Source organism: Peromyscus maniculatus, chromosome 12 (genome assembly GCF_049852395.1).
Source record: "Peromyscus maniculatus bairdii isolate BWxNUB_F1_BW_parent chromosome 12, HU_Pman_BW_mat_3.1, whole genome shotgun sequence".
NCBI lineage: Eukaryota > Metazoa > Chordata > Mammalia > Rodentia > Cricetidae > Peromyscus > Peromyscus maniculatus.
In genome coordinates, this window is record NC_134863.1 from 76,890,449 (window position 1) to 76,913,541 (window position 23,093).

The window sequence follows — 23,093 nt, forward strand, 5'->3', positions numbered from 1 at the left end:
ACCACTGAATCTACTTAGTGATCTAGCCCAGAGACCTTCAACTTTCCATGAAATGAAAAGGGGAAAAGTATTGAAGTTAATAGGGAAAGAAGAACATCCAGGGCCGCTTCCTAAAGCTCCTAACTGTGAACCTTTTGTCCACGAAATTGTGAAGCACTTTATTCATTTTCTCTACGACACCACAATGAGCTACCTGATATAACTAACTTATAAAGAGAGAAAAAAATAATTAATTTTTTCCCATTGAGATAGACTCTCACTATCTCTCCCTAGTTGGCCTGAACCCCCAGCTTGCTCAGACAAGCCTTGGGCTTGTAAGTGATCCTCCTGCCTCTGCCTCCCAAGTGCTGGAATTATAGGTGAGTACTCCCATATCAGGCTCAAAAAATTGTTTTTAAACCACATTTCTGGATGTTCCAGCTGCTTTGGGTCTCTGCTGTAGGTACCATACTTTGGGAAGCCTTTGTGGCAGAGTAAAATGCTTGTGTCGTGAACCAAGAAACAGAGAAAGGGAAATATCACATGCCTTCAGTGACCTAAAGATCCGCCACTCCTCGGGAGGCATCAGTTCCGAGAGGCTCCACCCCCTCCTAACACCACCCGCCACATATAAACCTAAGGGGGAGATTTACTGACCACAGGGGTAGCTTTGCTGTGTCATCTCAAACTGCACAGTGTGTGATAAACATTTAGTTAAGACAGACAAGGCAGCCAGGCACGGTGGTGCTCACCTCTAACCTCAGCACTGAAAAGCTGAAGCAGGAAGAACATGACATCAAAGATAGTCTAGGCTACATAGTGAGCTAGCGGCCTGCCTAATGAGACCTTCTCTCAAAATGCCCTCTTACCAAAATATGTGGAAAAGGCATTAAATGTGCATATGTCGATATGGGAAAGAAACATGCTATCTGTCTACATGTAGGACTTGGTACTCCAGAGTTCCAGATGTCCACTGAGAATCTTGAAACATGTTTCTCAAAATAAAGAGTAACCAATGTACGCCACTTTTTTTTTTTTTTTTTGGCAGAAGGGGAAGGCTAGTGAGGACTAGGAAGCTAGGAATCAGTAAATTTTAATGCCATTGAGAAAGAAGAACAGTTTTTAAGGCTGGCAATCCATCAGAATCATCCTCCATTTAAGCAGGGATTCAAAGGATGACTGTAGCTTGTGAAGGTCATGCCGTGTACTGGGCCCCCCCTGTACTAGACTCTCTATGTCTGCTGTTTATGCCTCAGAACAAACACAGAAAACAAGTTCTAATATCTATAGCTTTCAGGACACCTGATGGGCTGAGGTAATGAATAACTTGCCCAAGTAGAGAGCCTGGGACGGCAGGGTTTGAGTGTAATTATGGAAACTTAGGTTATTCCATTATACCACCTGCTTCTTTGTTGAGGATGTGGATATGTGATTTTTAATGGATTTTCCTTTGACTGTTTTGTTCTTCGACTGTCAAGTGGATAAGTGCGTCAAAGTATTGGGGATTTTCCATAGGAAATGACCTTCATAAAATGTTTCCCTTTTTGTCATTTTTTGGGGGCATCATTTTCTTTGAAATGGCTCTTGGATCCTCACAATGCCCTTAGAAAGTGTGAGAAAGAAAATGTCATTCTTATTTTCAAGGACTTTGGACTTAAAGACTTCAGAATGTGATGTAATAGGAAGAGTGTAGACTTTGGAGCCAGACTGAGCATTTCAATCTGGCTTCCATACTAAAGAGCTCAGCACTCCAGGGACTTTCTAAACAATGGCCCCCACTGTAGCATAGAAATTATCCCCTCTCCTTCACGGATATGGTAATTCAAACAAGAAGAATATAACAGAAAGAGCCCTGTTCATAGGACATGTCCCGCGAGTGCTAGACCTTCCCCTCTGCTCCCTTCTGTAGTCATGGTTTTCTAACTTACCCTTGAGACATTTCAGTCAGATTGAGTGAGGGCCAAGTAGGGAAGGTGGGAAGAGCCAGTCCTCAGTTGGGATCGTTTGGCCATTTATCCATCGGAAGATACAGTGCAGTGATACTCACAAGTGTGAAATCCCTACATCATCAGGCTGTAGTCAGTATTTAAAATACGTTCTGGGACCGACTGGTAAAAGCCCTTGAGAAACAACTACACCAAGTTGTCCTCTGACCTCAACACAAGCGCTGCTATGCATGTGCGCGTGCGCGAAGGGAAGGGGGCATGGAAACACAGGGAACCATCCTAGGACTCGAACTCTGCTGAGCAGGCCCTCTGATCTGCTGGCCTGTGCTCGGGAAGGTGAAAATTTGCTAGTGTTGTAGAAAGAAGGTAGGTGCAGCTTCCTGGTACGTGCTCATCCGGGACTCCAGACTGAAGTTACTGGAGGCTATGCCTACATGATTCTGCCTGCTACAGACTTTGTCCCAGACACATCTCTTTATTTAATTCTAGCAAATTGCGCAATCATTTCTTGTTTGTTTTTCTTAGGATTTCCTTCCCTTTATCTTCAGCAGGAAAATCTTATCCCTTGGGATTTCCTCTGTGACATTTTTTTTTTAAATCAGTCACTACAACTTAATGAATTCTGAGGACTTCTTTGTGATCTAGCCTTTCTATTTTCATTCTTCAATCCTAGAGTTTTTTTTTTTTTTTTTTTTTTTGTTTGTTTGTTTTATACTTCTTCTCCTGGGTGTTCTGAGTAATTAAAACAAATTTGCAGTTTCTGTGTATATCGTCCTCCTAGATCTCTCCAAAGTAATTTCGAAAGTAATATAGATGTATGTGTATAATATAGTGAATAATGTATAATACATATTTATTTCACCATGTGGGTAGTATGTACCCACTGGTATTTTTGTGCATTGTACCTGAGGGTCCTAAGATAATCATCGGCCCCTTGCTGCCCCCATCACTCAGGGGGTGACTTTTCTAGAATATACAGCGGGCTGAGTCATTTATAAGGAATAGAGATGTACCTCTCACACAGGTGGAGTCTGAGAGATTCAAATTCAAGGTACTGGTGTGTGTGTGTGTGTGTGTGTGTGTGTGTGTGTGTGTGTGTGTGTGTAAAAGAGAGAGAGACTCAGAATTCTTTCCACCATAAATTATAGAGTGTAGCTGTAAGTAGCATTATTTAAGGAAATCATGAGAGTACTTTTTTCAGGGTCTTTGGGCTCAAAGATTCCAGGAAGCCAGATAGTTTCTGAGAAGCCCAGTCTCCAAATTAAGAGCTTCAGCATGAATTAGAGTTACTTAAACTGGGATTAAGCCAGGATCTGATAACCAGTGGTTCTTGGCAGAGGTAACTGACACACTGACACGTAGGTGAAGACATAAACGATATTGGATGTGTGTATGCCTGATCTTTAAAATGTATAATTTGTTACTTCGGAAAAATAGCAATACCCGAGTGGCACCTAGGCTCTGTTGTGTTTTCTTTGGCTTTGCCGCCTCTGTCTATAGGAAACAACTACTGGGAAAACAGTGATCTATGCAATACCAATTACAGGAATGAACAAGTCCAATGCCGCCCTTGCTCAGAGGCAGTGCACCCTGAGTCAGAGGGCCTGGTCTGGATTCGACTGCAAGCCAATAATTTAAAAGACTCTTTCAGCTTTCCTCATACTATATTTATAATATCAAGCCCACCAAGTAAGAAGATTACATTTTATACACATTATAACTTGTGCCAAATAGCTTTATATTCCACAGGGGTTTACACTGTCCATGGTGATTTAGGTGTGGAACACGCTTTCTAAACCGTGTGATATAGATGTTAGAATGTCATATCAGGCAGTAAAACATCCCTGTCCTTATAACAAAGATGTAATGTGGTGATATATCGTGTACCCTAATAAAATTTGCCTGAAGATCAGAGAGACAAAACAAGCCACTAGATTAAACATAAAGGCCAGGCAGTGGTGGCACACACCTTTAATCCTAGCACTCAGGAAGCAGAGATCCATCTGGATCTCTGTGAGTTCAAGGCCACACTGGGCTACATGAGATTGACTCTGTCTAGGAGAGAAACAGAGCCAGGCAGTGGTGGCACACACCTTTAATCCCAGTATTTAGGAATCACATGCCTTTAACCCTAGCAAGAAAGTTATACAAGGCTCAAGGAGACAGGAATTAAAGGCTTTTTTTCACCAGGAGCCCTTTGGGTGAGGACTAAGAGGACTTCAGTCGGAGGATTTTTGGTGTTTCCAACGAATAATGTATATGCTGTGGGGCTGCAGAGGCCACCTGTGAACAATGAGTCTCACCTATACAAAGCAGGGAGCACCTTCCCACCATAACTCCTGTGCCTTTCCCTGTCGTATATTCCTATAGCAGATCATATCTGCCTCTCTGAATTGTCTTCCCCTTTACTTTGTGGTGCTGTTTTCTCTGTCTCCTTACTGCATCCGGGAGGGCATAGAGCTTGTCTGTCTTCTTCACCACTTTATTTCCGGTGTTGGTGACTTGATGAGCCATTGCTAGTAAAGATTTATTAGTTAAGTAATACACATACACGAAGTTATAGTGTGTGTGCTTTGGAGGTTACCAGATATATTCCACCTTTATTATTGGTAACATAGGTCCCCAGATGCATTCATGGAGTTGGTGAGGTAAGGTATGGCAATGGCTTGCTCCTTTTTGTCTTTCTGATCTTTCAGCACTTACCCCAATATCTGGCACCAGGATTTTATTAAAAGACCTTTTAGAAATTCGAGCACCAATGTAATACAATGATTACAACAAAGATGTAATACAACTTTTTTGTATAACAATGAAAGTCGCAGCCAAGTGCTGGTACATAGGTCAGTAGATGGGTCAAGATAAATGATAAAGTCACAGTTAATGCTGGATGCTTTGCTGGGGTATTTATAATTATCACACTCATTTGTCCAGAGGCCACGAGAAACAGATGACACCATCCTCATTTCTACATGAAGAAACAGATTTAGAGAAGTTCAAGTATTTGCCATAAAGGCTAGAGGTGGTGGTGGTGGGGTGTCTGAACCAGTATTGAAGTCACATGGATCTAGATTTCATAACCCACGTCCATTTCAATACTGCTACAGAGGCCAATCAGAGCTTACCATTGGGAGATGGTCTTAGAAATTGTTCTTTTATTCATCTGGCTAGCAGGTTGTGAATGTGGTTAACTTAACAAATGTTCTGGGATTTGTGTTGAGTATATTTACCCATATAACACATGTGTGACAGAGCTGTCAAAGATGTCAGAAGAAAAACATAGTCACTCCCATCAACTTATCAGAAACAGTAAATAAAACCAGCAGATTTTGAAGGAAAAATTCTTAGGCACATTTGTCTATCACAAAAGGCTGACAGGAACACCCACCACCTTTGTCCAGAGGCCAGCACAGCCATAGACTAAAGGAACTTCTGTAAGGACACCTGTCAACTACCTGATACATTTCTGTTCATTTTTGCCTGTAAAAACCTCCCCATGCCCCAATCGTTTTAAATACTGTATCATGTGGTGTTCCATGACAGTGATCTACTGTTCCCAAATAAATAAATATCAACATCCCTTTGAAAAATTCTTTGGAAGCAATTTAACAATTTAGTCTGACACATCTTATATATTTTATGCACCTGTACCTTATATAACTTCTCCAATGAAAGACAAATATGCATTATAAAAACAAAACATTTATCAAAAAATTTCCCTAAGATTTGTTTACTAAATATTCTTTGACCATAACATTTAATGTATCAAATGCAAACAGAAACAAACCAATATACATCTCTGTAAGAGTTAACTACAAATTTTGTGTAAAACATATTAGAAGCTCATGAACATATATTTTAGACATGGTGATTTGAAACAATTTAAAAAAGTCTCAGGTGAGATTCAGGACCAAGGGGCCGTTAGACCTGCCCAGAGGAGTCAAAGAACAGCACAAGATGGCTGCCCCCCCTCCCCCATCCCAGGTTGAGCATTGACTGTTCAGGCCTTGCTTTTGTCTACCAGCTCCCTGGTGATACCGATGGGAATCAGGATGGAGCATCACAGACCTCAAGGAGAAGCACCGTCTACAGGGTGGTGAGTCGCTGCTGAAGCGGCTCCATTGCATAGATCTGAAACCAGCCCCCCGACCCCCACCCCATGGATCCCCTATAAACTTCTTCCTCTGACCTCTTTCCTCAGATGCTGTCTCCTTGCTTTAGTGCTTAGTGTCCAAAGACATAACCGCTAAAGGCGTCTGTGTTCTCACTCCCTAGTTCATCTCAGACTGGCAACCATGGTCTCCATCATCTAGACACAGAGCTGATAATATGCACGACTCTGTGAGGTATGAATAATAGATGGTATTAATGCATATTGAGATCTCCCTGATGGCTTCTGGGGACCATAAACAATGCTGGTATATTTACTGCTTCCCCTCTGAGAAATTGAGAGGAAGATATTGCTGAATTGGATTCGGAGATGAGCATGTCCCATGGCTCTTAAATTAATTGTTATTGGAGAAACTTATTGGGCATGTCAATATGAGATCAAAGAGAGGGCAGAGCTACTTTGCACAGTGGTGGAGCTAGCTGGGCCAGAACCCTGACTGTTGGTTCTGTCCACCTTCCCCTCAGAGAGTCTGGGTAGGTTTACACAGATCCTCAGTGTCTCCGAGAAGGTTGGAAACCATCCATCTGCCCATGGGCTTGATCTGTTCCACACACAGCACCGGATATGGCTCATACCTTAAGAAGCTTCTAGACTTCATAAATATTACACCTATCCATGCTAAAAACAGCATAACTTTTGGGTTCCCATCATACTGTGTTTACTATGTACCTGTATGCACATGACTCTCTGTCGCAGATAGTAATTCAGTCCTCACCCAGTACTATGAGCACAGTAATTTGTTTTCAATTTTCTTTATTAAGAAATTTTCTACTCACTTCACATGCCAACCACAGATCCCCCCTCCTCCCTCCTCCCACCCCCAGCCCTCTGTCCCAAGCCACCCCGCATCCCCACATCCCCCAAATCAAGGTCTCCCATGGGGAGTCAGTAGAGCCCAGCACACTGAGCCTAGGCAGGTCCAAGCCCCTTCCCACTGCACCAAGACTGGAGCACAGTAATTATTAATCCCATGTGATGATACCCTAGGACACAGGGACAGGGGACTTCATATTCCTTGCAAGTGTAACCCAGCTGGTGAGTTCATGTATGGTACCATACTCCTAGCCATTGATCCCCTGTCTGTCATGTAAATGGAATGCATTTGGTGACCTATGTCACCAATAATAAATGTGGAATATATCTGGTAACCTCCAAAGCACACACATTATAACTTCGTGCATGTGTATTACTTAACTAATAAATCTTTACTAGCAATGGCTCATCAAGTCACCAACACCAGAAATAAAGAGGTGAAGAAGACAGACAAGCTCTATGCACTCCCAGATGCAGTAAGGAGACAGAGAAAACAGCACCACAAAGTAAAGGGGAAGACAATTCAGAGAGGCAGATATGATCTGCTATAGGAATATACGACAGGGAAAGGCACAGGAGTTATGGTGGGAAGGTGCTCCCTGCTTCATATAGGTGAGACTCATTGTTCACAGGTGGCCTCTGCAGCCCCACAGCATATACATTATTTGTTGGAAACACCAAAAATCTCAGGAACCACTCTAGACAGACTCCATAGTCAGACTTTGCATTTTAACAAACTTTCTGGAAGATTCAAGCATGCATTAAAAATAGACAGAGAAACAGAGAGCAACTTCCTGTTACTAGCAGCCACGATTCGCTCCTTCTCTTCCCTGAGTCTTTGCACTATACACATTAAATATATGTGCATGGATGGAAACTATGGACTTTGCATCTTGTATATTGTTGCAATATAAGTATATGCTTCCTTTATCTGCAGTGTGCTGTGACCTAAATAAAGCTTGTTGCCTTTGAGACTCATGTGGAAACCTAATTTCCATTATGAGAATCAAAAGTAGGGCCAATTGAGACCTTATCATGGGATTGATACTCCATGCATGTAACTGATGGGTTAGCTTGAAAGTGGGTCTGCTATAAAAACCAGCATGGGCTGTGTCTCTTGATTTCCTGTTTCTTACTATGCGATACCCCAAGTCACCTCTGAACTCTGCCAGCAAGAAGGCCATCAGCACCTGTGGACCCTTGACCTTTGACCCGAATCCTAACCCCAAATAAACTTCTTTTATGTATAACTTACATAATCTGTGGTGTTATGCCATTAGTAACAGAAGATGGACTAGTGGTGTATTTGCAGAAACTTCATCACTTAAAAACAGTGTTTTGTCATAGTGCTAATGATATAATCATGGGTTAGGTTGCTGATTCAACATGAAGTGATTCATAGCTCTGACTGAAAATATCATAAAAGAGGCGCTGTAAGTAAAATTTCTTTAACCCTTTCAAAATATGTAATTTAATGCTTTGACTCCAACAAAGGGAATAAAAATACCATATATAAAGAACTTCTATGTACTACAAAAACATAGTACATAAAAGTATGGCTGTAATGTAAATTTTCTCTACAGTACTGTGCCTATTATAAGCACCATGTAAACAATTAAATGACTATGCTTGCATTTTGAAGAGCAGATTCATAATTGTCCACATCACTTCAAAAAAGCCACCCAATTTTACTTAAGTACATGTAACAGTTTTTTTTCCTGAGGAAAGTTTCCTCTACAATTAGCATTCAAATTCATCTTGCTTACTTTAGAGTTCTAAGAACCTACTACTTAAAGTCCTGAGGTATGACTTCAGTAGAGATTTGTGGCATTTCTCTTACTGAAAACATTCAGAAAATTAGAAACTACCCAACATTCCTATGCTTTGCCCTTCCCGGCCTTCTCATTTTCCTCAGAGGTCTTATGTAGAGAGCTCAGACAAAGAGAAGAACCCAGGCACTGCGATGGTGTGATCTTGGAGGGTTCCTCAGAGGCTTAGTTCCCAGGGAGACAGCAGAAGGAGACTGGAGAAGCTTCAGGGAGAAGAGCTATGACCCTGAAGGGGATGATGGCATTCTGAGTTTCCCCTCTCTCTGTCTTTTGATTCTTGGCCCTGGGCGGGCCTGTTTTGCTCCTCTGTGTGCTGGTACCATGCTGTGTTGCATCCCTGCAGAAGCACCAGGGTTTCTAAAGCTGTGAGGCTGGACAAACCTTTGTCCAAACAATGGACCATCTCACATATTTGCTGCAATGACAGCCGATGGATGCAGGGACCAAGTTGGCTGACAGCCGGCTGAACAACCATCAGACAAGGTCTTCCTTAGGGTTTCTATTGCTGTGATGAAAAACATGACCAAAAACATGACCAGCAACTTGGGGAAGAAAGGGTTTCCTTCATCTCAGAGCTTACAGTCTATTATCCAGGGAAATCATAGCAGGAACTGAAGCAGAGGCAATGGAAGAGTAACTGCTTGCTGGCTTGCTTAGTCAGCTTTATTATACCGTCCAGGACCATCTGCCCAGGGATTGTACCACCCGCGGTGACCCGGGCCCACCCGCATCAGTCCCTCATCATGAAGATGCACCTATAGTCTTGCCTACAGGCAAATTCTAGGGAGGTATTTTCTCAGTTGACAATCCCTCTTCCCAAATGAGTCTCGATTATGTATTTATTTATTTTATGGGTATGTGTATGTATGTCACACGTGGTTAGGTGCCTGTGGAGATCAGATGAATCTCCTGGAACTGGAGCTGCAAGCTGCTGTGAGCTTCCTGACTTAGGTTCTGGGAAATGAATTCTGGTCCTCTGGAGGAGTAGCAAGTGTTCTTCCCTCTCAGCCACTTCTCCAGCCCTCCAAATGAGTCTAGCTTGTGTCAAGCTGACATAAAATGAGCCAACACAGTGATCAACTCATCCCAGTTTGCGGGAGACTTTCCCTGTTTAACCAAATGAAGTGAAAGCTTACACTTATTTGAGGAATGTCATCGCCTTATTGGAAGCTAACTCAATTTCTATATATCTTGGAACTCCTAGCTGTTTTTCTCAGATATGACTTTTCTGTTAGTTTAGTTTTCTTGTTTTCCAGGAAAGAATTAAATTTCTTATATACACTTAAGGATAGTAAGGCTAGGGTAGTTTTTTTGTGAAAAAGAAAGAGAAAGCCTTAAAATTCAATCAGTTCTTTCACATTACTCACGGGCACGTAAGCAGGTGCAATCACTTAGGAAAGTAGATAGTAGTATCTTTTAATGGTAGACATGCATATACTAGGTGATCCAGTTTTGTATCCATTGCTCTGACAAGAACCCCGACGAAAAGCAACACAGGGGGAAAAGGGTTTCTTTGGCTCACAATTCCAAGTTACAGTCCATCATTTCGGGGAAACCAACGCAAGAACTTAAGCAGCTAGTCATGTCACATCCGCAGCCAAGAGCGGAGAGATAGTAAATGCATCCTTGCTGTCTGCTCTTTTCCTAGGCAGCCCTGCCTAGGGAGTGTTGCCACCCACAGTGGGCTGGGTTTTCCTATATTAATTAACAGTCTCCACAGACATGCCCACAGGCCAGCGTCATCAAGGTAATTCCTCATTAAGTATCCCTTCCCCTGTGATTCTGGATTGCGCCAAGTTGACAGTTAAAATTAACCAGCGTACCGGGTGACCTATAAATCCTACTCTTAGGAAGATAAAAATAAAACAACTCTTATACATGTTTAAGAGAGTTTATAGCACCATTCAGTAACATCTAAAACCTGGAAAGAAATCAAATGCCCCACAATCAGAGGGTGAAGTAGAGAACCACTGAGTAACCACACAATGGAATGTTCATTCCTCTTAAGTACCGTAAGACTCACTGATGGATGAATTTTACTTACAAATATAAGAAGTAAAAAGAACTAAGTGACAAGGGGTTATCTGTAATAGTACTGTTTGAATGAAAAAGTAAAACCAAACAAACACAGTGTACACTGCATGCAACATTTTGGTCAGTGATAGTCCAAATGTGATTATAGAGATGAAAAATTCCTATTACCTAATGATGATATAGACATTCTAGTGTTGTCACACAATACATTACTCACTGGTTGGTGCTGTTAATAGTCTAAAAAGCCTACTATATACAAAAACATAGAGTGTATAAAGTGTACAATTATGTATACTATATAATATTTGATAGCAGTAACACGTGACCATGGGTGCCTTACAGTTCAGAGGTTTAGCTCATTATCATCATGGTGCAACATGGTGGCATGCAGGCAGTCAGGGTGCTGGAGCAGGAGCTGATAGTCCTTCCATCTTGCATAGGCAACAGGAAGTGGTCTCAGACACTGGGTGTGTGTGGCTTGAGCATATATGAGACCTCAAAGTCCGCCTCCACAGTGACACATTTCCTCCAACAAGGCCACACCTATTCCAACAAAGCCCCAACTCCTAATACTGCTACTCCCTTGGGGAGCCATTTTCTTTCAAACTGCCACAGATCACTTCTGTTGATGCATCTTCAAACTAATACTTCTTTCCTAATGTCTAGTGTGCTGTTAATTTCCTTCAACATTTTTTAAGCAGTTCACTTTGAATGGACAGGTTTGCCCCTCCATAAATATTCTTGAATTTGATAATTAAGGATTTGATAGATCCTTTCAAACCTTTGAGCCTCTCTGAACAGGACCAGAGCAACTTCTCAGAGCCGACTTTGTCCTAATTCTAAATCAACGTCCTGACAACTGCTCTACGGTATGCTTTGTGAATGGGGTTTCTACCGTGGCATGGAGATGCTTCACTATTTCCAGCTGTGTGTGCCTTGTAGGATTTGTTCTCTCTGCCTTTTGTTAAATTTGTGTAATTATTTTCCCATCTGCCAGCATTTTCTCCAAATGCATGCACCAACTAACACTCAAGAGCTGGGCTGGAGAACTCTTTTGATTCCTGGAGTAAGTAGATTCTTTTCCCTCTGTCTCTCTCTCCCATCTCCATCTCTCTCTTCCCCCTCCCTCCCAACAACTCCTTCCCTTGTTTTATGCTATGTAAATTCTAGCTATCTTGTTTTTATCCTAGACTGCTAGCTCTAAGCTTAACCACCTGGTTCTGCCTGGGAATTCTCTGTGCAGTAGTCAGGGGATGCTCACAATACTTATCCCTTGTGGGTCCATGCTGCAAGCCTCAAAAATGTACAAAGTGGGATTTCAGCTGATTATGACAAAGCTAATACCTGGAAGAAGCCAAGGGCCTTCCAAAGGTCAAGCTGAGGCTCAAGGAGCCTTGGTGATATTTGGCTTTTGATTATCAGCCATTTCCTGCTATGAGTTTCTTGTGTGCTGTTGTAGCTTTTCCATCATTTATTGGGCACCTTATCCCCTCTACTAAAGGAATATTTAGATAACCTTGTGTGCTGACAGCTATGCACGGCCAGAACCCCAGTTCAAGCCTCCCTGTAATTATCCTCATTGGCAGCATCTGGCCAGGACCATCCCCAGACGGAGGAATGTACCTTATCAGAGCTACCTCTGTACTCTCTAAGAACAGACTTAAGTGTCCAGACTACCTGTTTGAGAAGTCCTGGCAGATGTGCCAATTAAGCTTAACTACTGCCTTTCCCAAATCTTTCCTCTAGTTCCAGATCTCCCTTTAACTATCACCAGAGGTATCTAGCTGTACACAGGTTGCCTAGCGACCGAGCACACTTTCCCCCACCCTGCAGAAAAATGGCAGATAGCTTAGACAGATAGGAGCCACAGGAAAAAAGAAGGCAGTTTTATTTTCTCTCATTGGCCTAGCAACTTATAGATTCTTAACATTTTCTACCAGTTTCTATCACATTTAAGACTATAATGGGTAAGATTATCCATTATAAGATCCCTCTTCTTAGATATTACCCGAATTTAGCCTTTAGTTAATTCATTTCCCCATTAGTCACTTCCCTTTTGGGTTGCAAATGGTAATTAACAATTACTGCCCCTCTATATGATTCTTATCATCCCTCGGTTTGACCCTGGAAACCTGATGGTCACTGCCTGAGGAAAATTCTTACCTACCTTTATGACCACACAAGAATTCAAGCCTGGTGACCTTGCTTGACCAGGGGATTGCTATTGCTTGGGTTTATCACTGGACTCCTTAAGGGGACGGAGAGACAGAGAATGGAGAGGGACAAGGAGGATTTTGTTCAGAGAGAGCATGTGGACAAGATGGAAGGTGAGGAAGAGTCAGATGGGGAAGTACTAGCTGGGTAAGAATGAGATAAAAAGGACCTAGATGAGGCAGAATTCAGATGAGAGAATTAAGACAGAACTTAGATGGAGCAGTAAATAAACACAGAGAGAAATCAGGCAAGAAAGGAGCTAGGCATGAGAGCAGAATAGAAGCTTGTAGAGGAAGGACTCACACAGAATAATAAAGTATATGGACTAGGGAGTTTCGTGTACATAGATTCATTTCTTTTAATCAAAGATTAATTATCAGCTGGTTGTAGATTCTTCCCGGACCCTGGGAGGGGACTATCAAGGGGCTGGACCCCCATAGTCCTCGATAGGTCTGTTCTTTCAGGGAACACTGTCCCATGTGTCTAGACTCCCGCATGTAAAGGCATTACCATTTTGCATTCCTTTATAACGTGTTTGCCTATTTGTTTCTGGTAGAACAGGAAATCTTATTCCTGTTGTGCTATCTTGGCCAGAAGTGAAGATCTTGAGGCTTCTACAACACCCTCTTTTCTTTTAAAATTGGATCGAGTGTGATTCTTCTCATCCTTTTCTCACTGGCACTTCTGTCTCATAAATCTTACATAATTCCAGTTATGAATAGGCAGGAAACAGGCCACACCTGTGTGACTTTCTTCCCTGGGGAATGAAAGGAAACATACCTGGCATTTCTAGGCTCCCCTATCATTGAATTCTATCTGTGTGACTGATAGTCTTTCTTTAAAGAAGACAGATAATTCCAGCTCCACTTTGCTTTGTAAGTACTCCTTCCAGCTACGCCCAGCACTATCTGATAGGAATGGTGATTTTGCATGGATAGATATTCAAGATCAGTGACCAAGACACAGACATTAGCATTAGGGACTGAATCTTGGCTCAACTACTAAGCAAACAAAGTATTCTTTGAGCTCTTACTACCTGAGCAATGCATTGTGGGCTTTTACCTGGGTAGTTTCATTTGATTCTCATAAAAACATTATTTAAAACAAAAATTTGCTTCAGGAGTCAGATACCTAAGTTGAACCCTGATGTTACTCCTTTCTGGGTTTGTATTACTAGGGACATTCTTCAACATCTCTAAACTGTGATTTTTTTTTTTTCTGTAGGCTGGTAATGGTGGTATCTTCCTCCCTCAGGTGTGGGACTGTAAGAGAAAAAAATACATCAAGTGTTCAGCAGAGCTACTGGTAGAGGTAAGTCCTCAATAAAAGCTAAACAATGGGCTGGGGTGGTAGCTCAGGTTTTAGAGTGTTTGCACCGTGTGCATGAAGCTCTGGGTTTGATTCTTAGTCCTCTGTAGATTGATCTTGGTGGCACCCACCTGTTATCCCAGCAGTCAATGGGAGGCAGGGGCACGAGGATCTATTGTTCAAGATCAAGCTTGCTATATAGTGAATTTGAGGCTGGCCTGGGATATATGAGACCTTGTCTCAAAAGAAAAAAAAAAGGTGACTAGTTGAATTAATTTTTTCTTCAAACCATTGAGAATAAAGGAGATGTTCCAACAGAGACTTTTTTTTTTGAATGTGATAAAGGGGCCATGAGAAAGCACCCTTCCCCAATGCATGAATGGTAAGAACACAGCTGTAGATCAGCGCTACTGATTACTAATCTTGGAAATGCATGAGTAACTTTGCTTGAGGTCACAGCCCCCAAGGGCTGCACCCGACCAGTGGCAGAGTGCAGGAGCTCTCTGGCAACCCTGTTCATGGAGCCATGACCATTCTGTTGATGCTGACTTAGGCTCACGGGTTTTTCTGAGGGTGTTGCTGATCCTTCATTAGATTGCACAGTCTTCATCTCCGGGATTAGACTTGCTACAGAGTCTTAAGGCTTTGCCAGCCACTTCTAGTTTTCTCTCTACTTCATTTCATAGAAACATTCCCTCTGACCAGATCCTTGAATGTTTAATCTCATCTTGGTATATCCCTTTTGAAGAACCCGGGCTAATAATATCCTTGTGTTCTGTTTTGGTTTACCCTGGTGTCTACTGATCACAAGTTTTCCTGGTCCTGCATTGATGTGTGCTCCTTCTGCCTTCTCATCAGTGACATTCTGTCACTGTGAATGAGACTACTAAGTACTCAAGGCTACTGAACACTTGTTCTCTGAACTTGGTGAGTCAGAAACAGGAAGTCCAACTTCACACCCTCCTGACTCCTCTTCCATACCATCCCTGGATTGCTTGAGATGACCTCCAGGGTGGACTCCACAGAGTCCAGGGGTTTGTCATTGTGGAACATCACAGTAAGATTGATTAGAACACCCTCTTTGTTAAGAAATCGGTCCAGCTTTAGAAATGATGGCACACCACAGGGCACACAAACTAAAGATTTTAGCCACGCAGGTCAATCATTGTAAGAGGGCAACATTTAAACTGGCCGAACTTATTTACAAGATCCTTGGAGAAGGTCTCTGGAGCAAGAAAGGGCTCCTGACCAAGGAGCTCAAAGAACGACGTGGCACCTGCTGTGATCCTTTTGCTTGACAAGTCATCCTTCCATTTAGGATGATTCCTTTTAAATCTGCGTTAGAAGGTGCCGTATCAGCAGAAACAAAGCCTAGGACACATTCAGCATCCTGAATGGGGTAAAGCTCTACCTGCATCCTTCCTGCTGTGTGCACTTTCCTATGGACATCCCTCCACATCCTTACTAATCACAATGTATTTATATGTTTTATTTTCAGCATCAAACTTAAAAACAGACATTTAAGAAGAATTTTACTGAGTGGGCAACGTGTGTCCTAAAGGGTCTAATGTTAGCTTAGCAAAAATTACGATTTTTTTTTCTGTCCTCTTTCTTCTACTTAGCATCCAGTGCCCTTCGACTGCCCAACCCTGCTACAAAATACTTCTCTAAGATTGTATTTAGCCAATGGACCATTTCTCAGTGTTCTAATTAATTTAACTTGATGCTTTCAGAATTATTAAGATTAATGCAAATTTTAAGATGTTCCTTTGACTTATATAAAATTTTTAGTATAGAAAGATATTTCCTTTAACTAAATGGGATTTGATGTCTCCTCTTTCTGTGGGTTCCTTTCAACCAGAGGATTTAACATGCACCCCATTTTTAAAGTTTTACCCACTTAGCAGTTGATGCAGTCTGCCAGTTAGGCTGCTCTTCATTAATTATTCTGTTCTATAATGCACCAAAATGGGGTAAAAGTTTGAAGTGTCAGGATAGTTCCACAGTTTCTCAAGCTCTCCCAGTGTTTACACAGAGCTTAAACTTGTGAATTTGTTTTGAAGGATCGGAACTTCCCCTTTTCCCTCTCTGGCAGCTGTCCCATGTCTCAAAAGAGTCGTTTCCTGAAACTTAGAGTATTTTTACTGACATCTCGGCATTCTTCTTGGTGATCTACTGATCCCCAAGAGGAAGGAGCGATCTGGAAGTCAATAATAACCGTCTCCATAACTTCATGGTCAGATCCATTTATCTGCTCCTCTCTTATTGTCATCACTATCACGCCGCTGTTCACCTGCCAGCTTCCAGATCACACCCATGGGCTGAGTGTCTCAAGTGTTTACACTGCAGTAACACAATACCACACTCACAGTCACAGAGGCTGGAGTTCTAGGATCAGGGTTCTTTTTTTTGTTTTTTGTTTTTGTTTTGTTTTTGGGTTTTTTTTTTTGGGGGGGGTTCTTTGAGACAGGGTTCCTCTGAGTAGTTTTGGTGCCTTTCCTGGATCTCGCTCTGTAGACCAGGCTAGCTTTGAACTCACAGAGATCCACCTGGCTCTGCCTCCCGAGTGATGGGATTAAAGTGCACCAGCAACGCCTGGCCCTAGGATCAGGGCTCTAATGAGCTCTCTCTTCTGCCTTCCAGTTGGCTGCCTTCTTTCTCTGCCCTCGTGGTAGAAAGGGTGAGGGAGTTCCCCAGGAATCCTGTACCAGGGCACTAGTACAATCACAGGGCTTACATCCTTATCACCTACCAACCTTCGGGAGTTTTCATGTCCTCCTGTCATAAGGTAGGGCTAGAATTAAAATGAATTTGAATTCGGCTGTGCTAAAAATTCAGTCTGATCCATTACTTTCTTAATAGTCTACTTACCCCTACTTATCCTGAAGTGTATCAGAAGAATATGGGGGGCTCGCGATTAAGCCCTGAGATTACAGGGCCACACTCTCTAGCCAGTTGTCATGGAAACTCATTTTTAGAAGCTTAAGAGAATTGAGGATTTCTTTGTTTGAATAAGAAGAGTAAACCCTGAAACTGTGATGGGTCATCTATTTAAGGAAGCAGCTGAGGACCTGAATTGCAGCTTACATGTCCTATTCTTCTGGCCTGAGACTCTGTGGTTTTTATACTTTTGACTGATTGAAATGACTCCTTCTCCAGTCATTCAGTGGAGGGAAGGCCAGGGTCAAAATTGTGTGACAACTGCTTTGGTCTTTTGGTTTCAGGAAATGAAGAGGTTTTCTGAAAATCCCTTAAGTTCCTGTTGAACAGAACTGGGTATGTGATGAAGGAGTCTGGGAAGGTGTTAAGTGGGTATATGGCATACTTAATTAGAATTGTGTTAGAAAGGATGAAGGAGAAACTGATTTTGAGCAAGCACCTAATAATGGCTCTCATAAAGGAAGTTAGAGAAAGGTAATGAAGAATAAGGGGGTCATGAACACCAATGAATGAATGAATGAATGAATGAATGAATGAATATCAATGATGTTTCTGGGAAGTATGGACTACCTGACCAGGCTATACCAGAGTTTGTCTCATCAAACTCACTATGACTCTGAACTTGCTGATTCTGAACCTTGACCTATCAACATATCAGTAGTGATTCAGCTTTCAAAGATACACTCACAAAGCTGCATAAGAGGCAGGAACACTGGAAAGATGGGTAATTTACAATGAGACTGTTATCAATATGTATGTCAAATAGAACTGTTTATCCACTATTCTATGTCTCTCCGTAGGCAAATGTATGTTACTTGCAAAACCAGATGTCATTAGAAAGAATCAAAGAGGAATGATTTTGATGGCTAGGGTCTAGATGTTTCAGAGCATGGCCGTCTGTATTCCTGCCTTCCCAGGTAGGAGTGCCTGGGATCAACTACTATGCCTGTGGCTGTGCATCTTCACCCCTAGGCAGCGTACAGGGTTGCATCTGTACCCTAGGCTTTCTTTCCTTGGCTTCAGGGGTTAACTTCTTTCTCCTACAGCTTAGTCTCTTGTTTAGATGCGTTAATGTATTCACTGCGCTTTCATCCAACTCCTGACCTGATGATCCCTGGGGAAACTGGCCAGAGCCTGATGAGACCACTTCCAGGGAGGAGGACAGAACATGCTGTGGGAGGGTGGAGCATCCTATGTGGGAGATAACAAAAAAAACGGGACGGAGGTATCACTACCCCTAAAGCGATGCCTTTGTTGGCTATCAACGATAGGTGAGGGTGGCCTGGAAGGCACTGAGGCTTTTGAGAAAGGAATATGGGCACTTCCCCACGTGGTGCAGTGGGGAAGCAATTAAGCTGCCAACGACTCATACTATTATACACAGACACTGACCAGGGAAGTCTGCATGCTAAGGGGCATGTCTCGGAGAACACAGGCCAGGGTGGAGAAGCTGAAGGAGCAATCTGGAGTAGCGAGAGGTGCAAACTAGCCACCTCCAATTAATTACATTCTCCGTGTCTCTGTAGTATAGACATCTCTCCTCTTCCATCCCAGATCTCATTTATAGATTTTAAATCGCAGAGGGTAATCTTTTCTTTACTCAAAGCATTTCTTACTCATGGCATTCCAGTCCAGGAACTAGGCTGTTGTGATGGAAGTCTATGATGATGACGACTCTTTCCTTCTCTAGGATTTCAGTACTCCTCCCTCTCCCTGTGGCCATCCCAGTCCAAAGCTCAAGTGCTCTTTTACCTGGACCCCAGTTTGTCAAGGATATATATTTTTCAGTTTCATTCCAGGTAGGGCACTAATGATAGATCGGAGTAATGATTCTTTCTCCCTATCTTGGTGAATCAATAAGTTTGAGGATTACTTGCAGAATGATGAGTGAGGGGTGACTTCCTAGAGGGTGGGAAACCCCAGAACAGCGGTACAACTGAAAGAGATCAACCTGTTTTGCGTGATGGAGTCCCAGCCTTCAGTGAACTTTCTATGCTTTACTTTAGCATCTCCCAAGACAACAAGCAGCTAGAGCAGAATGACAAACAGCTGGCAGGAAGGAGGGGCAAGAGGGAGTCCTTGACATCTCAGAGGAGGGACTCAAGAGCCGCTTCCCCTTCTGCTATGAGGGAACATCAGTCGGCCCCATCTTGAAGGTCTCCTGGGGATATTCCCAGCTGCTCTGATAACGTCGGTGATGGTTTGTTATGTTTGGAGGACAGCACTCCACAGCAGAGGCCCACTCACCAGACTAGGATTTGATGCTGGTGACTGCTGGGGCTAGAAGGAAGAGGCGGTATGCATCCCACGCTGGCCTTCTAACAGCAAAGTGGCTTTTTTTTTTTTTTTTTTTTTCTTCAGCATGACATTCTAAGGGAGGTCATTTCAAAAGAGGAAATCACTGCCACTCCTTTGAAAGATTAGATCCAGCCTTGCTTTCCCCGGGGCAGGCCCAAATTTGAGAGGACAGGGAGGGTGACAAATTCCATGGCCATCTTTAGCCCCCAACAGCCTTTTCCTGGACTGTAGAAGTGCGGATATTTCTTGTATTTGATCCACTTTGGTGGTCAATCATCTTCTGTCTCTCAGGAGGCAGAGGCAGGCAGATCTTTGTGAGTTCGAGGCCAGCCTGGTGGTCTACAGACCTAGTTCCATAACAGCCAGAAAAAAAAAAAAAAGTCTGCTGTCTCAGTATCACCTTGTTCACGGATTTGGTCTTTGTCACATGGAGTTTTTCTGCTCCAGAACTCCCCTTTCCTTTGTCTGGTGTCCGGGCATTTGGAAAACTAGGACTCCATCAGTGCCTCTGTGGAGAAGTGGTCACGCATGCCAGGTTGATCTCTTTCCGTTGTACCGCTGTTCTAGAGGTTTCCCACCCTCTAGAAAGTCACCCTGCACTCATCATTCTATAAGTAATCCTCACACTTATTGATTCACCAAGATAGGGAGAAAGAATCTATCATTAGTGCCCTACCTGGAATACAGAAAGGGCATTACTGTAGAGGCCAGACTGAATTCAACAGAAGGGCATTACTGTAGAGGCCAGACTGAATTCAACCTCATGATCCTGCGAGAGCTGTGGTGGCAGGCGTGTGCCACCGTGCCGGGTTTCTGCCTTCCAGCGTCACTACAGACTTCGTGGGCATCACAAATCAGAGGCTATCTTCTCTTTATCTTCTTTCTCATTTCAGCTACCAGGTGAACACTGCTCTCCAGGGAGCCTTTCATTCTCTTCAAATAAAGTATGCATTACACACACACACACACACACACACACACACACACACACACACACTTGCAGTTCCAAATGAAGGGTGGGGGGCTATGACTTCAGTCTTCTTCACTTCCAAGGGGAGCGTTAAATAGCGTTAAACTACCTGTTTCTGCAGGTAGAAGTTGCTTGTTTTGTCTCAACATCCCCCGACTCCCAGGTTAAAGCCTGGACTTCGCCCCCCATCCAGAGTTTTTGCTGATGGAATTAGTGGATGGTTACTTACAGAAATTCAAGACATTGGAGGCATGATGATGGACGTCCCGGGCCAGGGTTAGAGAATGAGGAGGGTGTCCTAGGAAATAAGACACAGAGCTGAATGTGGGTGAGTAGCAAGTGTGAATGTGCAGATGTCCCCTGATGAAGGGAAAAAGGAGGAGTTCAGTTATCATTTGATAAGGGATATATGTTATGTCTCGTCCAGATATTGTGCCGTGTTCTCCCTTCTGGTCACCACGTGCTGCTTTCTGGTAGGATCTGGATTTTTCATTGTTGAGAGCCATGCAAGGCATCCTGTCCCTGGAAGAGAAAATGATGGTGGATATGTTTAGATTTCTTTGAACAAATCTCTTCTTGGCTTGTGTCTTGGAGTTATTTAAATGCTTTTCAGTGTTAATTTAATGACACAATTTTGTTTTTTTGTGATAAAGCCAGTATAATGTTTCAAAAGAGAATAAAGATGAGAAATGTCTGAAAAGAGCACTATTTTTGGAATAAATGTGATACTGCACATGTGTAGTGCTGTGTGAGAAGGACAGTGTGTTGATAAAGGCTGCTCACACAGAGAACTTCGCCATCACTTTGTTAGGCAAGGAGCATAAGTGATCGACAGGTTAGGATGTCTCTGCTTCATAGGCAAATCTTCCTAGGGACTAGGAATCCATAGCTATGGGACAAAGAAGCACCAACCTTTAAGGCAGATATCTGCAGTTCCCCAAGAGCAACGCATCTTCACAGTGTGCAGAAGGATTATGCCACAGCTGTAGACCTGTCCATATCACAGGAGAAGTAATAGTAACTTTTTCTTTACTCCTTGCCACAGAGTTGGGGGCCAGGGCAGCCCGTGCTAGGAGAGGTGTTCTTGGAGGACAAGTCAGGATAAGCATGCTTGGAGGGAGCTTCTGGGTGAGCTAATACAGCATAAGGCAGTTTACCAAAGCAATGCTCTCTAGAGGTGTGAAAAGAAGGCAGATTATAGCTCCCTTGGCTCAGAACGGCAGGAGAGTGAATGAAGCCTCAGAACTCTTGAGTGTCTATAAGAGCTCTCATCCTTCTTGCATGGTCTCTCCCTAAGTGTCTTCCCTCATTTCTCACGAAATAAATACCTGTATCATGAACTCAGGCATCTGAAAATGCCACCGACCTCCATCCCTGGATCCCTCCAGTGCCTGCTGGACCACATTCATCTCAACTAAGTCCTGGTTTTTTCTCTGCTATCCCTTCCTCATGAAGCCATCACTTCAACACCCACATTGTCATCTCTGGTCACTTATACCATCCTCTCACCTATTTTGGAGGTAGCTGAATGTCCTTAAGTCACAGAGCTTCTGCACTGAACGGATGCAATCATGCAAATGATATTACTATTTGGTAGTAACCCCTCTCTTGGAGCCCCTGGGCTTGTCTGCTTGTGTTTAAGGAGTACATGCATTTGGGGGTTGCTGGTGTTTTAGCCACCCATTTTTTCTCCATCTTTTCCACTTGAACTCAGAAGCCAGCAATATGATTCCTTTCCACAAGCCCTCCAGGGATACAGGTTTCAGGGCCTAGCCTACAGGCCTTAGGGGTGGCGATTCCTTCATGTCTAATCAGGTTGGCCAGAGCAGCCCACTTTTTCTACAGACCAATAAGCTTTGCCACGTGTGCATGCAGCCTCGCAGAAAGACACTGCTTTGAACAACTGTGGACATAATAAAAACTAAAGAACAACTGGATAAGTGCCCGAATAAGCAGCCAAGGATGACAACATGACCATGACAGCATGAGGGGAGAGGGCTGACACCACCAGCCGTTGCAACTGGGTCCATGTTTCCTGGTAGCTACAGCATGGATGGAGATCCCAGACACTTTGTAGCATATTCCGGATGTGAAGTCGAGCACAACGTGTTTGCTCCTTGGTGAATGCAGCCGCCCACAGCAAGCAGATAAGCGCAGGTCTTTCTTTATTCCCAGCGAAGCACCTCGCAGAGGCAGGTGGATTTGCTAGTTTGAGGCCAGCCTGCCTGATCTACAGAGTGAGTTCCAGGACAGCCAGGGTTACACAAAGAAACTCAGTCTTGAAAACAAGAACAACTACAACAAAAAGAAAAAGAAAAAGAGTGCAGATTACTCAGGCAAGTAGGAAAGGCACAGGGATAACTCTCAAATCAGTGTGTGTGGCGTGCACGCGCAAAGGGATTTGATCGGAGGAATCCTTCATATTAGTGGGTTATAATGAGCAAAGTACACCCCAGGTTACATGCCTTGTGGTTTTCAAGGAAAGGCCTCATCGGACACAACTTGAAGTTAGTGATCACTGAGATGGGCGGCAGCCTCCTCCTCTCACACCTGCTCCTAAAAGTCCTGCCCAGCGCCAAAGTTCTTGACACACC